The 16,174-nt window shown below is 40.9% G+C and overlaps 1 pseudogene; it reads right to left on the bottom strand.

Moving 5' to 3' along the window:
• Positions 1 to 131: 131 nt before the first annotated feature.
• On the bottom strand, positions 132 to 4,028 carry LOC102711019 (annotated as a pseudogene).
• Between the last annotated feature and the right edge of the window lie 12,146 nt (positions 4,029 to 16,174).

The raw sequence follows: 16,174 nt of genomic DNA, 5'->3' as shown, positions 1-16,174 counted from the left end.
ACATTACAATATCATGTATTAGGGAAAGAAAACTAGGTCGCGTGAACAGAGATTAATTTGTAAGCCAAATATTTGATTAATTGGCAGCTAAAACATGCATATAGACGACAAATTAAGCTAGCTTGCAGACGTCATATCACGCTCTTGGCTATGGCTCGCAGCGGTGTAGCCATGGTCATCGTCAACCCGAGATTCTCCGACATGTCCACGCCATTCTCCTCCACCTCCGGTGGGAGCGTCCACTCGAAGCGATGCAGCAGCGAGCCCAGCATGGCGTGCAGCATCCTCGTCGAGAGCGGCAGCCCGAGGCAGACGCGCCGCCCGGCGCTGAACGGGATCAGCTCGAACTCCGTCGTCGCCGCGCCCAGGGCACGGTTCGCCGCCGCCGCCTCGCGCTCATGCTGCCCGCGGTGCAGGAACCTCTCCGGCAAGAACCTGCCCGGCTCCGGCTACGCGGCGGCGTCGCGGTGCACCGCCCACAGGTTCACCAGCACGGTGCTCCCCCTGGGCACGGCGCGGCCGTGGATCTCCACCGTCTCCTCCGCCACGTTGGGCACCAGCGGCACCACCGGGTGCAGCCGGAGCGTCTCCTTGACGACGGCCTGCAGGTAGGGGAGGCGGTCGATGTCGGCGTACTCGGCGTGCGTCTTGGAGCCGACGACGTTCTTGAGCTCTTCCCGGAGCTTACTCATTGTCTCTCGCTGCTGCAGTAGTTCTGCCATTGCCCACTCGATCGTGCTTGCGATTGTATCGACTGTGGCTAGAAATATATCCTGAAATGGAGAGGCTTAAATGGGATTGACCGTGAAATGACTAATTTTACAGTGGAATTTAATCACTGTGTTACTATCATAATTTGGCTTTTGGTTAGGTCATTTTAGACAAGCCAAATTATGTAGAATAGTTGGTCTAGTTGTTTGATTAAGAAAATCAACTCAATTTGCATACACAGGTATTAATGTATCAAAAAGAGGATGTGTGCAAATTTTGGGTACATAGAGACATCTGATGCATGTTTCTAGGAGCGACGGCTTTCAAAGTTTGTCAACTCAGGAGTAGCAGTGGAGGATTCTTTGCTTTTATGCAAGAGCATGAATGCAACAGTGAAGTTTGGATGGTTAATTAGTTGCTGTTCATTGGATGTGAAGTTATGTGGTTGATTAATTTGTATGGTTGAGGCTAGATACATGGTTATGTTTGATGGTGTGCATGATGAGATCTAGCCACATGAGATCCCACTGTCACCGGAGTAATGGGGACTCTAAGTTACAAGGACACACTGGTGGTGAGATATTGTTCTAAGCATGCAGTAATTTTTTATAATCAGAGACCATGCACCATGAAGTAAACTATATTGTACTTAGTGATTTATATTTACTATCTCCATTTCACAATATTAGATGTTTGACTTTTTTGTCACGACCACTCGTCTTATTTAAAAATTTAGTACAAATAGAAAAAAAGATAAGTCATGTTCACGAGCAAAATAAATATTTCCATCATTTTTTAAATAAGATATATGATCAAACATTACAAGTATAAAAGTTAAACATCTTATGTTATGTTATGAGACGGAGGGAGTATATGACTATCTAGTGAATAGTTTTCCTTCAACGTTCAGTTGTACAAACATGTATCCAGTGAATAGTAGTAGGAATTTGAAGGAGATACAAATCTATCTATATCCTCGGTCCAGACACAATCATAATTCTCCATCCACAAATACAATGTATTTTTACCCGTTCATTTTTCACAAGTACAAGGAATTTTAAGACCACGAGAAAAAAATCTACAATAAGTATTACCTTAATTGTCTACTCCCTCCGTCCCAAAATAAACCAATTTTCACTTTTTATTCATAATGTTTGACTCTTCATCTTATTAAAAAAATTTACGATTTATATTTTTGTTTTTATTAGATGATAAATCATGAATAATACTTAACGTGTTACTAATTTTCTTTCAATTTCTTAAAAAAATTTAAATAAGACAGATGATCAAACGCTGAACACGGGAACGGACGGCATATCTCCCATTAAGTTTTTTTCTACTTTATTTGTATTAAATATGTTAAAGGTCGTACAACATACATCACCTCGGACTGAGAACGGTACGTTTAGTTGAAGTAGGTACATGTACAGGCCGTCATAAGAGTGGCCCAGTAAGGCCCAGGTTGATAGACAGACAAAGACCATGCATGGGCTGGGCCCCGTGCTCCTAATTAACGGCTATTTATGATACTATCAGTAATGTTGACAATTTAAAGTTGTGGTAAGTTGTTTTTTCTGGTCCTTGTAATGATGTAAATCACTATTCAGTTTTGTTGACAAGTTTTGTATACAAATAGGATATTCTTACTCATATATAAATTTGGATCTGAAAATATGCCTAGTATCAATTTTGTGATAGCTAGCTAGCTTTCATGCTATTCCATTAGGTGATAAATATTTGACGTTAACAACATGATTCTATCCAATTTGCAAAAACTTTGACCATCAATTTATAAAACATGCTAGACTTATGATATTGTCATGGCACATTTCAAACCTAATCCAAACGTACCATGCAGTCTCTTTATTTTTAAACTAATCATTTGAGAAATTATTAATGAACAACATTTTAAAAGTTTAACCAAATATTGTCCTAAATGTCACATATTTATAACAAAGGTGACCTTTTCTTTTATCATAAGGAAGGGTTTACAGTTTCCATTAGCTAGTGAATTTTGACCCGAATCAAGACATTGGTTTTTGTTAATTTCAAATGAATTTCAGCAAACCTCTAATGAATTTCAATAAATTGGTTTACTGGTTAGCTAGAGACGTCCATGTTGTGATGGCCATAAAGCGGAGCTAGAGAATTGGTTCGCTGGTATTATTGGTAATATATTAATCTTGCTTAATTTTTATTTTTATCTTTAATTCTCAAACAATTTAATCATGGATTTCATCGAACGTCGTCACGATTGTACACTACACTAGATGATCATGATGCCGATCATGTCATCACGTAATGGATAAAACAAGCAAGAGAAGAATGTTCATGACAGAGAAAGAAATACTGCCTGGTGATGATGTACTTACCGCGAGAAATGTCCTCATCAGCTCTCTGTCGATGGCGACCTTGCCGTCGTCCTTCCCTTGCTCCGACATGTCGAGCAGCACGTCTAACAGGTCGTCGTCGCTTCTATCACCCGCCGTGCCGTCGCCGCCAGCAGCTTCGAGCCGGCGGCGCTGCGATATCCGCTGCTCGATCTGCTCGTCGATCAGCCGGTACACCGTCCCCACCAGCCTGGCAAAGCCGCGCCGCAAGCCCTGGAGGTCGGCGGCGGCGAGCGCCGGGAAGAAGTCCGAGAGGTTGGGCTTCAGGGACACCACCACGGCGCCCCTTGCGGCGTCCTGCAGCACGCGGGCCTTCTCCTCCGTGTCGTCTAGGCCGACGGAGAACATGGCGCGCCACTGCATGTCCGTCATGGCGGCGAACGTGGCGTGGCCGACCTCCACCGGCAGCGCGCCTCCCGCGCCGGCGCCGCCCGACGTCTCCGACACTCGGTCGAGCAGGCCGAGGACGGCGTCCCGCAGCAGCGGCCGTAGCCGGGCGCCGTCGAGCAGCCTCGGGGACAGCAGGTGCTCGGTGCCGATCCTCCGCAGCGCGCGCCACTTGCGGCGCGGCGGGAGGACGAACACGGAGTTGGCGGCGTGCCCCACGCCGTGCCACGCGTCCGGCGGGACGCGGCCGGTCAGGCTGCCGTTGTGCGTCTGGAGGACCTCGCGGGCCGTCGACGGAGACGACGCGACGATCGCGACCATGGTGCCTAGCCGGACGGTCATGAGCGGGCCGTGCCGCCCGGCGAGGCGCGCCAGGGAGCGGTGCGGCAGCTCGCCGGCGACGTCGAGGAGGTTGCCGATGAGCGGAAGAGGCCGTGGACCAGGTGGAAGACGGCGGCGAGCGTCAGCAAACAGCTGGAACACATATGAACAGAGAAAGACAAGCAGAAGCGAGGACATGCACAGGAGGAAGAATGCCATCTTTGTTTTTTAATTAGGAAAAGCTCTTGAGAAAATGGGTTTTTTGCCAAGAACAAGCAACCCTTGAAGGTGAATTTATAGATGAATTTGACATTTTGGTCTTTTTTGGAAAACTTATTTTACAAACAGACTCTTAAAAAACTTAGGAAAAATTTCATCTATAACATAAACTTTTGAGTGGCATCAAAAAATACCACAGAACTTTTCCAACAGTATCATAAAACGCAACAGAAGTGGAACATTCATATTTTATAGGACCAAAATACCCCTGTGCGTCGTGAAAAAGACCGAGAGATCGTATGACGGGAGAAATCACGTGTGACAGATTGGATCGATCGTTTCCTTTTCTGTGAAAAAAAAATGTTGATAATATATTCTTTGGACGAAAATTTTCTTAGAGTAGGTGCACGTAATTAAGATATAATGATAAAAATACAAGGTGCTCACCGTCCATGTCATCTTAGTTTTTAACAACTAGATTTTTTTCTAAAAATAAAATTACGTTTTTTTAAAAAAATAGAGATTTAAAAATAAAAGAAGAACCGATGATATTATTTTTTTCCCACATAAGAAAAGGAGATTTAAAAACAAAAGGAATGATCAATCCAATCCTGTCGCACGTCTTTTTCCACAGAAAAAGAAATGATCGATCCAATGTGTCGCACATGATTTCTTCCGTTGCATGGTCTCCCGGTCTTATCCACGGTGCACAGGGGTATTTTGGTCCTATAAAATATGAACAATTCACTTCTGTTGCGTTTGTGGTTTTGTTGGGAAGGTAAGAAGTTCTCTGGTATTTTTTAGTTCAGCTCAAAAGTTTGTGATATAGATAGAATTTTCCTAAAAACTTCTTCCGAATATAGACCCTTTGACAGCACCAACGTCGTTGGCACGCTCCTTCAACAGGACGGCGCCAATGACGTTGGCACCGTCATCGTGCGACGTAGATGGGCCAAGGCGGGGTCGTGGCTGACGTGGCAAAGGGGCGGCGCCAATGACGCTGACGCTGTCGGCTGACGTGGCAGAGGACGGCGCCAGCATCATTGGCGTCGTCCTCGGGAGGGGTGGACTTAGCCACCCGACCCCCCCCCCCCCCCGCGCACCCCACCCGAGCCCATTCAGTTCTCTGCCTTCTGTTCTTCCTCCTCTCGCCCCCTCTCCCCTCCTTCACCTCCTCTCAAATCCACTTTATTTGGAAAGCTTTTTTCGTAGGATATTTTTGGGGAATTGAAGAGCAAGGTAAACTCCACCGCTCCCCTCTTGCTTCATTCGTTTTCGTTGGTTTAATGAGTAGATCGGGGTAAAACCCTAATTTGGTGGATGTTTTGCTCAATTTGAACCCCCCATTTGGTTAGTATTGTGGGGGCATTTTAGTAGCGTGTCATGTGTATGATTGGTACTAATACTTTAGAAATGTATGGATAAGCTTGGGGTTATACGATAGCTAGCCCTAAACGTATATTAATCCTAACTGTGGTGTTACGTGCCGTTTGATGGAACATTGGTTGTGAGATTAATGCACTGTGTTCGTGAGAGTTGATACCATGTTAGCTCATATTTTTTTAAAAAAATTTACGGAACCGTTGTGTTATGTAATTATGGTAGTAAGATCGTTTTGTTGGTGCTCGGAATATAGGATGTTTAAGAAGGATAAATAGGGATATTGTGTCCGTTAGCTGCCACCTCCTGATGTTCCCCGTCCAATGTGTTGGTGTGGCGACGAATGCGCGTTTCAAAGAAGTGATGATTGGGACACATACAACCGAAGGTTTTGGATGTGTTGGAACTACGCCTATAGCGCAGAGAAGCCGAAGCCACCGCAGCCCAAGCCGGAAGGGAAGAAGGCAAAGACGAAGAAACCTATTGAGGTAAAAAATGTGAAAAGTTTGTGAACCTACCATTTTTAGTTCATGAAATGTTCAATGTTTTTTAGGAACCGAAGTCGCCCCCTCCGTTGTGTGATTTTGTGGAATGGATTGACAAAGAGATGGATGCGAACGACATTCACATGGTGAAGAGCTGGCGTGAGTGGGAGTGTGAACGCATCGAGCGTAGGTTGGCGATGAGGCGATAAGAGAGGCTTGAGAAGGAGAGACGGGACGAGCTTGAGCTTAGAGCGTTGGCGAGGGAGCACGAAGAGAAGGAGGCACGTATGGAGGAGCGGGCTAGAAAGGTTGCGAGAGCAAAGCGAGCCAAGCAGGCCGGGAAAGCATCCGCAAGCAAGGGGAAGTACCCCCGATGCACCGAGTAAAGGGTTGCAAGCTATAAGGAGTGTCACAAATTCCGTATGTTCAGTTCCTCATGAAACTATGGGTTATAATAATAGTACCATGTAACCCCGCGGTAATTTGGTGATTTCCATACTATTATATAGGTTTTGTAGAGTCGACTGAAATGTTCAAAAATTTCAGTTAACTAACACCTAGGTGGACCCATATTTGCAACTACGACGCGACAACGGCCCCTAGACGTCCCATTTTTTTTACCTATTCTGCAACGGTGTGTTCAGCACTTATGAAGAAATATTTTAGATGTTTTATCCTTCGACGAAAAAACATATGATAGTGGTTTAAGATGTATTTATTTTTGAGTGGAAAATAATTCCTCACGAATATTTGGGCTTAATGCAATCTATACAGCTTTTAAAGACAACAATGTGGGTGCAAGTGAACCTGCCACCATCACCCTTGTCATTGACTTCTAGACTTTTGTTGTAAGTGAAAACACTCTCATCCACTGCCAACTCTCCTCATAGGAGGAATAAACAACCAAAATAATAGAAGTCCTCATATCACTTTTAATTTTGATGCATGGCATGGACCATATCAGATATCACACGTGTCAAACATAATGCATGCATAGCCTTAAATAGGGAAATTTGTAATCGTGCCATTATAATTTTATATAGTTGGAGATATATCATTAATATCACACTGACATGTAGGGCACACATGAGTCAATATGGACCAAGATGTCATATCTCTAATTTAGCAAAATTATAATGACAGTCTTGAAATATTGCCTTAAATGTGGTAGGTGAGACCTATCCGAGGCCTGCAAGATGCTTCAAGTGGGCCCCCATTTCTGGTACTCATAGGTGCGCCACACTGGCGGACGTCCGGTGTTAGGTTGCCGAACACCAGCTCGTTTTTCAGCAAAGGAGGTCAGAGCATCTTGACACCCTGAAGGGGGCATGCTAAGGTACCGAGGAGACCTACCCCATCCTTGGAAAATGGATTGGGGTGGCCCAACCCCTCCCAAGGGAGCAAGCAATATAGTTCCTAAGACGCTGTGATTAAGCATGCCAATGGATTTAAATCTAATCCAAATCCACTCCAATCCATCTTTTTACTAGTTAGTCTACTAAACCAACCCACACTAATTATTTTTTATTAGGATCCAATCCAAATCAACTCAACTTCAATTTTAGTCTAACCCACACCAAACCATTTGGTTAAAATAGATCCAACCCACTTATTAGAATGGATGTGTCTATTTGGTATGTATAAACTCAGATCTAAAATTTTAAAACTCGCGTTCACACTATAAAAACTTATCAGATTTGACTGAAAATTGGTGGGATGATTTATTATGTATAAGAGCAACTTTGTACAAATTTTGATCAATTTATATGTGTGGGTCCCACGTATGTCTATTCTATTATCCATTAACTACCCAATTAAAGGATCCATTTGCCCTTCACAGGTTAAATCCATTTAAAACCTATAATCACCTAACCAAACCCAGTCCATACCAATCCATATATCTCTATAACCCAATCCAATCCAAACCATTTGAAGTAACAATCCATTTGCACCCAACCAAAGACAATTCAAATTAAAACTCAATCCATTTAATCCATTTCCATCCAACCCATTAGTAGGCCTAGCCGTGATATAATGATATGCAAACACTAGTTCCCAAAACACTGGCAATGGCACCTAGCTAACTGACATCAAGCTACGACAATGCTAATTAATTCTTAATGGGAGATCAAGGCAACCTGACCCAACCGAGGGGGTAGAAGACCCCTATTTCTCATGAAATCCTCGACCCCTCCCATAGGGGTGAGCTTGAGTCTAATAATATGAAAACCCTAGTTTCCACAACACCAACAGTAGAACCTATATGTTGGACATTAGGGTAACTAACGCCGATTTATTGTTTAGGGGAGGAGCTTGGAGCAGCCCAAACCCCCGGCCCCTCTTGTTGGGAGCGAGCCTAGGTCTATCCTCTCCTCGGGAATAGGGTCAAGACAACCCGACCCCTCCCAAGTGCCGATCCTAGATCCCGAGACACCATGAGGTACTGGTATGGGAACCCCATGTTGTTCTCATACCATGGATATTAACCTCAGTGCTAGGACTTGTGGGACTTGATATGGTCAGATGGAGTTATGAATGGGACCTTGGCACAAAAAAAAAAGCTTGGCTCCTGTCAGTTGCTGGACGCAAGGTGACAGAGTTTCTCTACTAACATGTTGATACATACTACTCTCATATGTGGAAACTGTTCAAAATTTACACAAACATGTTCTTATACATAACAAATCATCCTACCAAATTTTAGTCAAATTTGATAATTTCTTTTAGGCCTTGTTCGGTTGTGCCGGAAACAGCCGGGATTGGGCCACAATCCACTTGGATCGGTCCCATGCGAGTTGAATCCTAGCCCGTGCAAGAATGCATGTTCGTTTAAGCCCAGTTGGTATTTTTCCCCGCCCGATCCTAGCCTTTCCCACTCAACCCAGCCTAGGAAAAAATCAGCTTGCACACACGTGTGGAAAAAATCCTCGGCGTGGAGGCGCAGATGAGGCGCAACGCTGCGGCGGCACACGCGACTTGAGCCGGCAGCGACGGTGAAGCCGAAGACGACGAGGCCACAGGGTTCGCCGGTTTGGCAGCCGTCCTCTCCGGTGGGTACCTTCTCGCCTGTACGTATCTCGTTCTTCCCCTCATCCCTCACCTCCTTCTCGTTGGGACCTAGGGTTAGGGTTCTTGGGTCGCATCTTGCCGCCACCATGAGCGTGTCTGCTGCTGCCGCTGTCCCCTCCCGCTTCTTGACGTCGCTATTAGCTTGTTACTCCTCCTTGTGGCGGCGCGTGGCGGAAGCTGGGGTGCAGCGGCGTGGTTTCCTTTGGTGGCAGCGTGGTCTCAGCGACGAGTGGTGCCAGCCTCCAGTTACTTTCACTTCATTACTGCTGTGTCTTGTATTCGTTTTTTTTTTCAAGAACATTTGATGAATTCCAATGGTGCGCAAAGAAGTTATTAATTCGATTGCTAGCCCAATCCTTTTCCAGCCCAGCCATACAAATCTTTTGTGCAGATCCCTCACATCAAACTATCTCATGCGCAAAGAAGTTGTTAACTCTTAATTAAGGATGGTAATACTGCTATGGATCTGAAAGCACCACAAACCAAATTTTAAACTAAAATATATGTGTAAGTATTAATTATTCTATAAGGGTAAAATTGAAACTAAAATATATAAGTTTGCAAATCGAATGCAGAGCTATTTCTCTACACTGACTGTTTGTGTGTTGTCCGGCTAACCAATTAAACCTACAGTCCATACACTGATTGATTGTGTATTGTCCGGCTAACCAATTAAACCTACAGTCCATACACTGACTGTTTGTGTAAGTATTAATTATTTCTAATTTGGTTCAATCACATATCGGGAGTGAACTATTTTTTTTAGTTCAGATTAACCATGGGTTGATGACAACTCTTATAATTTTACTCATGTATGTTGTATCTACTTTCTAGATTGTCTCTGTGCCGGTTAGAGTTGGAGAAGACCAACCCCCACCATCTTTGCACCCTGTACCATCTCCAAGTAGTAAGTAATCTATTTTATTTCCTTTTCTTAAAGTTTTTCAGTGATACATGTTGTAGTTGTGCTACAATTCTCAATCAATACTTGTTTATTTTGGAGCTGATGCATTCTAATGATGTGAATATAATATTTCTGTCATTTCTCAATTTCTTAAGTATGGCTTCAATTTTTTTAGTTTTGCAATGGTTACAACAATAAGAGATTATGTTAGAAAGAGGAGGGAAGAGGGGGACGATGAAATGATGTTGTTTATTTTCCCTGCACTACATCTTATGAGTTCTAGTGGAGGAAAGGAAAAGAAGCGTCGACATACTTCGAAGCTAACAGGGGAGGAACATGTTCGGGAGCTACTTGAAGGACATGTCAAGAACTGTCGGACAACATTTCGGATGGAACCAGAAATATTTAGAGCCCTAGCCAATTACCTTAGGATTGAAGGATTGGTTCGTGATACTAGGATTAAGGTTGAAGAGAAGCTGGCATTCTTCTTATACATGCTTAGTCACAATGCTTCATATGAGGATCTTCAAGTAGAATTTGGGCACGGTAGTGAAACCTTTCATCGTCACATAAAACATTTCTTCAACTTGGTTATCCCTACACTCTCCAATCGATTTCTGAAGCCTTCTAATCCTAATCAAGTGCATTTGAAAATTCAAAGAGATCCTCGATTTTATCCCTACTTCAAGGTGCTTACTTTAACACTTCTACCCTAATCAATTTACACCTTTAAATATCTGAAAGTGACATGTAGTTTTTTTTTCAGAATTGCATTGGTGCAATTGATGGCACCCATGTACCCGTATCCATATCATCTGAAAAGGCTGCTCCATTTAGAAATAGGAAAGGGACTCTTAGCCAAAATGTGATGATAGCATGTGATTTTGATCTGAGTGTCACTTTCATATCTAGTGGATGGGAGGGGTCAGCTACAGATGCTAGAGTTCTTAGCTCCGCAATGAACAATGGTTTCAAAGTACCTCCAGGAAAATTCTACTTGGTTGATGGTGGGTATGCCAATACCGCTTCTTGCCTTGCACCATATCGAAGAGTTAGGTATCATCTGAAGGAGTTTGGGAGGGGTCATCGTAGACCTCAGAACTACAAGGAATTATTTAATCATCGGCACGCGGTATTGAGGAATCATGTTGAAAGGACTTTAGGGATCATAAAGAAGCGATTCCCCATCCTCAAAGTTGAAACCTTCCATAAAATAAACAACCAAGTAAAGATACCTGTAGCTGCTGCTTTGTTGCATAATATTATCCGGTCACTCAATGGTGATGAACAATGGTTGGATGACCAACCAGATAATATTGACCCACAAAATTTTGTTGATCTACCAGCTGATAATGAAGTCAATGATCAAGGCATGAATCAAGGCAATGCTCTAAGAGAGATGATAGCACAAGAAATGTGGTATGATTACCGACATCATAGGAATTAGTGGGTTGCAAGAAAAATTGTTTTAATGTTTTGTAATAAATTGGTTATGCTAGATGATCAATGTTAAGATACATGGTATTATGACATTGAAGCATCTCTCTTGGGTTATAAGAATATTTAAATATTGTGCAATGAATTAGTTATGCTTTTGTTATAAATCTTGTGTTGTGCATATTTCCATAGTTAATATGTTCGGAAGAGGTTCTCCAAGGTTGACTATGCTAGTGTCTAAAGCTGCTCAAAAGAATTTTCCCAAAGGTGGCTCTACAAAAAACCATGGAGGTTCTCCTAGAGGTATGCAACTATATAATATGTGAAATCCAAGTTTGAGAACTAATTACACCATATTATACATCAATTTTTGATTTGTGTAGAAAAATCAAGAGCATCTTGGAATCATGTCCTAGAGAAGACCCTTGTTGAGTTACTTCATGAGCACAACACCGCTGATTATAGGGGTCAAAATGGATGGACTACAGATGCATGGAATAAGATTGTGAAGGAATTTCATGAGAGGGATAAGTATGTGACATTCACAAAGTCCCAAATACAAGAAAAGGAGAAAGAGCTAAAAAGAGAATATAGATTATTGAAAGAGGCTAGAAAGCAAAGTGGAGTTTCATGGAACAATCAGAGGTGCATGATCGAGGCTGAACCAGCTATATGGAACAATATAATTGCTGTAAGTTTACTTTTGAACATTACTTAATTATGGTTTGTTATATTATGCATATATTCAATGTTTTATTTTTATTATGCAGTCATTTCCTAAATCCAAGAAATTTCGCAACAAATCTTTTCCTTTGTTTGAGACCTTGGGGGAGCTTTACGATGGTGAGTTGTATCATAAGCCTATAATTCTTCTTATCAATATCCTTGCTTTCTTCCTTACTCTTTATTGCAATCAAAAACTTTGTGTAGGGCATACTGCTGAAGGAACCTATAACTTCACATCCACTCAACCATCACGGTTCCCTATTCTTGCACAAGCTGAGAACGAATATGAGTTCCTTAACAGCACTGCTACCTTTCCAGATGTTGAAGACACCTTGGCTTATGATGGGCAAGATGATACAGATGCAAGACTGCAACGAATCAGAGATGATGTTGCACGTGTTGAAAGAAATACACAGATGCTACAAAGAAGAGTTGTTACTGCGACAAGAAACAATGAAGAAAAGGAACCAAAAAGGCAAAGGAAAAGTGCTGGTGTGGAAGCTCTTATGGAAAGGTATCTTGATATGAGAACCAAGCAAGTTGAAGATGAAGCTGCACAGTTAACAAGAGAAAAGGAAGCACATGCAGCAAGAGAAAAGGAAGTTTGTGATTTTTCAATAAAGAGATGCATAGCTATTTTCAACTCAATGGAAGTAACAAAAGAGGAAAAGACCAAAGCGTAGACTATCTTCAAGAATGCAGATAATAGGGAAATTTTTGTGAGTGCATGCGATGAGGATTTAGAGTCTGTTTTGATTTGGTTAAGAAATGAAATGGCCTAGCAGGTACAACTACCCTTCCATCGGTTTTGGTAATTTAAATTTTAATTAGGAAATCACAAATATGAAACTTCACTGATTTTATTTCTTTATATTCTCTAATTTATGACAACCATCCTTAACCTGAAAAAATAGCTAGCTAATGTCATGACTTTGTGTGATTTTCATGATAGTAATCATTAGCAATATATGTTAAACATTGTTTTTCTTGAGCACGGTAATGGTTTTATTTTCATCATTAACACTTGCAGAGCAGTAATCAAGCTTAGTTTGTACTTGATCTGTAGAAAGAAGGCTGTTTCAAGCATGAATTAGTTTTATTTGGCACTTGCATAGCAGTAACCAGGCTCAATTTGCACTTGCAGAGTAGTAACCAGCCTTAGTTTGTACTTGAGTAGTAACTAGCCAAGAACCACTGTGTTCTTGTGTTCTTCACCAGTTTAATTTTCGGTTCATTTTGTTCTACTGTTACAACATTTAAATTCCTGCTTAGTAGATTCATTATTGGTAAAGTGGTAGAGGCTCATTCACTTGCAAATGCTTGAGTGCTTGTGTATCACACTATTTAACTTTCTCTCTGCTATGGTTGCAGCGGATGATCCATGATCATTAGAGATCAGAGTGATTTGAATGCATGATCATCAGAGAGGGCAGAGGAAGGATGAACACGTGATTGATGTTGCTCTTAGCTATATCTTCATATTGCCCTTAGCTACAAAATGGCCAGCATGGATTCATTTATTATATGCTTGATGTTGTGAATTCTAATGATTGATGGCACTAATGAAGCATTATTAAATATTATCAGCATTACCAATGCTGCAATATTTGGCAATTTTGGTAATTATGGACTCATAAATTTGGTAGACGTAGTTTTTTGTCTGGTGTGCATCATGGTTGCAGCAACATAGCACACACGTCCATGGCGGCACTGTCCGAAAACCAGCCTGGTGAGCGCACAGACTGAATGCAGGGATTATCCCTGCCAAAACCGAATGTAGGGATTAGGGAAAGTAGATGATTTATTTCTCCACAGGGTTTGGGTGATATGGGAGGGATCCACCAAATCCCTCCTTGGATTTGTTCCTCTTGAGGATTAAATCCCCAACAACCGAACAAGCCCTTAGTGTAAATACGAGTTTAGAAAATTTAGTTCTGAATTTATACATAATAAGCGGGTATGAAAACGTGGGCAAAATGGGTTGCCTTCCCCCATACCACAAATTCCAATGGGTAATTAATCTTTGCCGAGGTCTTACCCAGATGACATGGTTATGATATGGCGTGGATAATCAATAACTGGTTGCAAGTCTACTTGGATGCACTCGTGTACTTATCATTTGCCATATTTGGGCACATGTAACCAAACCTCACTCTTATATATATTATACCGAAAATAATTTTTCTAGACAGACTTGTTTTATTTCTATTGGCAGATCGTGGGAAAAAAAATCTACTTGTGACTAGAGAAGGGATCGTGTTGTTAATCACATCTGGAAATCAAAAAGAGAACCACATGTAGAAATAGCCTAATCTGATTATATTAAGAAACTGCCTATGACAAACATAATTTCATAGGTGATTATATATTAAGGAGCCACAGCTGAAAATATAAACAATCATATTTTAAGAAAAAAAAAACCACATTTTTTCATACTAGCATATTATAAGTGTGGTGCAATGAAATTTTAGTAAAAAAATATCATTAGCATCTTATTAAAATAGAGTTAACAAAAATAATTTGGTATATATGTCTTAATTATTTTTTATTTCAAAAAATAGAAGAGTATTGGTGGTTCGTAGATAACAGATTCACCATCAACCATCACAACCATTACTCTTTTTCATATGAGTATACACATAAATAGGACAGTGACAAAAGTTTATATTAAAATTATAGACAATATCTAAAAGTTGTACAATGAAATTACATTTGATCTGAGATCGTATAAGGACCATATATTCGTTACAGTTTCTCCCATCTAATTCAGAAACTAAATTTTAATTTTTTTTTTCCAAAACAGAATGGATGTAGCCATGCGCTATATCAAAGTTATTGGTAACATTTTCATTTCAAATTATTTATAGGACAAACTACACATTAGAAATTTCAGAGATATATAATGATAGAACAGCATCCTCATTTAGTAAAGAATTGCTTCAATTGTGAGGCGGTACATGTGAGCTTTGCTTAGTTCAAAACCTGTATTACCACACACGCACATATTTCAAAGAAAAATCTCTTGAGCTGTGACGAGGAAACTAGTAAAATACGAAATATTCTTTCAGCTTTCGTTTCCTAGAGAATGGTTTCTATGGTTGGTTGCATAGGTATGCCTTCATGTGAAATTATTTGATTTTTTTTCCACGTACGGCTTGATTTCTGCGTATGCAAACGAGTTACTAGTGCCTGTATATATGTTTTCGGTAGAAGCGATATCCATCTGTGTGTCCTCTATATCTAAAAATGATATTTAAAAATGCGTGAACCTGCATTTTTAAATTTAGAGCCTCTTTTGAGAATAGCATAGTAAGATACTTAGACTTTTTTCTTCAAAAACAACTTCAAAATATTATTTATAAAATTTAAACTAGTAATTAATAGTCAAATTAGTGTGTCGATGATAGTACTACTGTCCAAATTATTACTAATTGGCCGGAGATGATACCTTGAAACATATAGCATCACACCTCCCAAAGTTGATAAACATGATTTGTAGTATCTAAGTACCGTGAAATATAGAGAGATTAATATGAAACGGAGGCTGACCCAAGTAGAGGATAAAAATCATTTTAGCATCATATGTTTGTCTATACGTCAAATTCATGAAGCCTATCCTTCCAAATTTAGAGGGATCTAAAGTGGACATTACTATTTAACTTTTTTTTTTTGCGATTACATGGAAGTGCATTGATGTTTATTATATTTGATAAGATAATTATATACCTGCTAGGGTATATCTCAAATTGTCTACATGACTACATGTTTGCCACATATCTCAAATTCACTTATACAAAATCAAGACCACTCAAATTGGATACACACCAGGCATGGTACATATTGGTGCGCATTGTATCCATGCCATAAAGAAAAAGAGATGTATCTCGTGACATATGTCACTATACTGGCCTAACATTCCATAGTTGTCATAACATAATACAAACATGAGGCAAAGTAGATTCTAAAGGAATGTTTTGTTACTCATAAGTAATAATTTGGTGAATAAAATCCGTAGTGGTATGAGCATTAGTTCCGAGATTAATTTCACAACTAAACAAAGAAATTCTACCGTAAGGGCATGGAGAAAGCATATGTTCATCATTTTCTTGTTGACCACATCAAGGGTAAAGAGGTTCATTATTTAG

Source organism: Oryza brachyantha, chromosome 10 (genome assembly GCF_000231095.2).
Source record: "Oryza brachyantha chromosome 10, ObraRS2, whole genome shotgun sequence".
Classification (NCBI taxonomy): Eukaryota; Viridiplantae; Streptophyta; class Magnoliopsida; order Poales; family Poaceae; genus Oryza; species Oryza brachyantha.
Note: the sequence above shows the minus strand (reverse complement) of the source record. Positions and strands in the feature narration are given on the sequence as shown.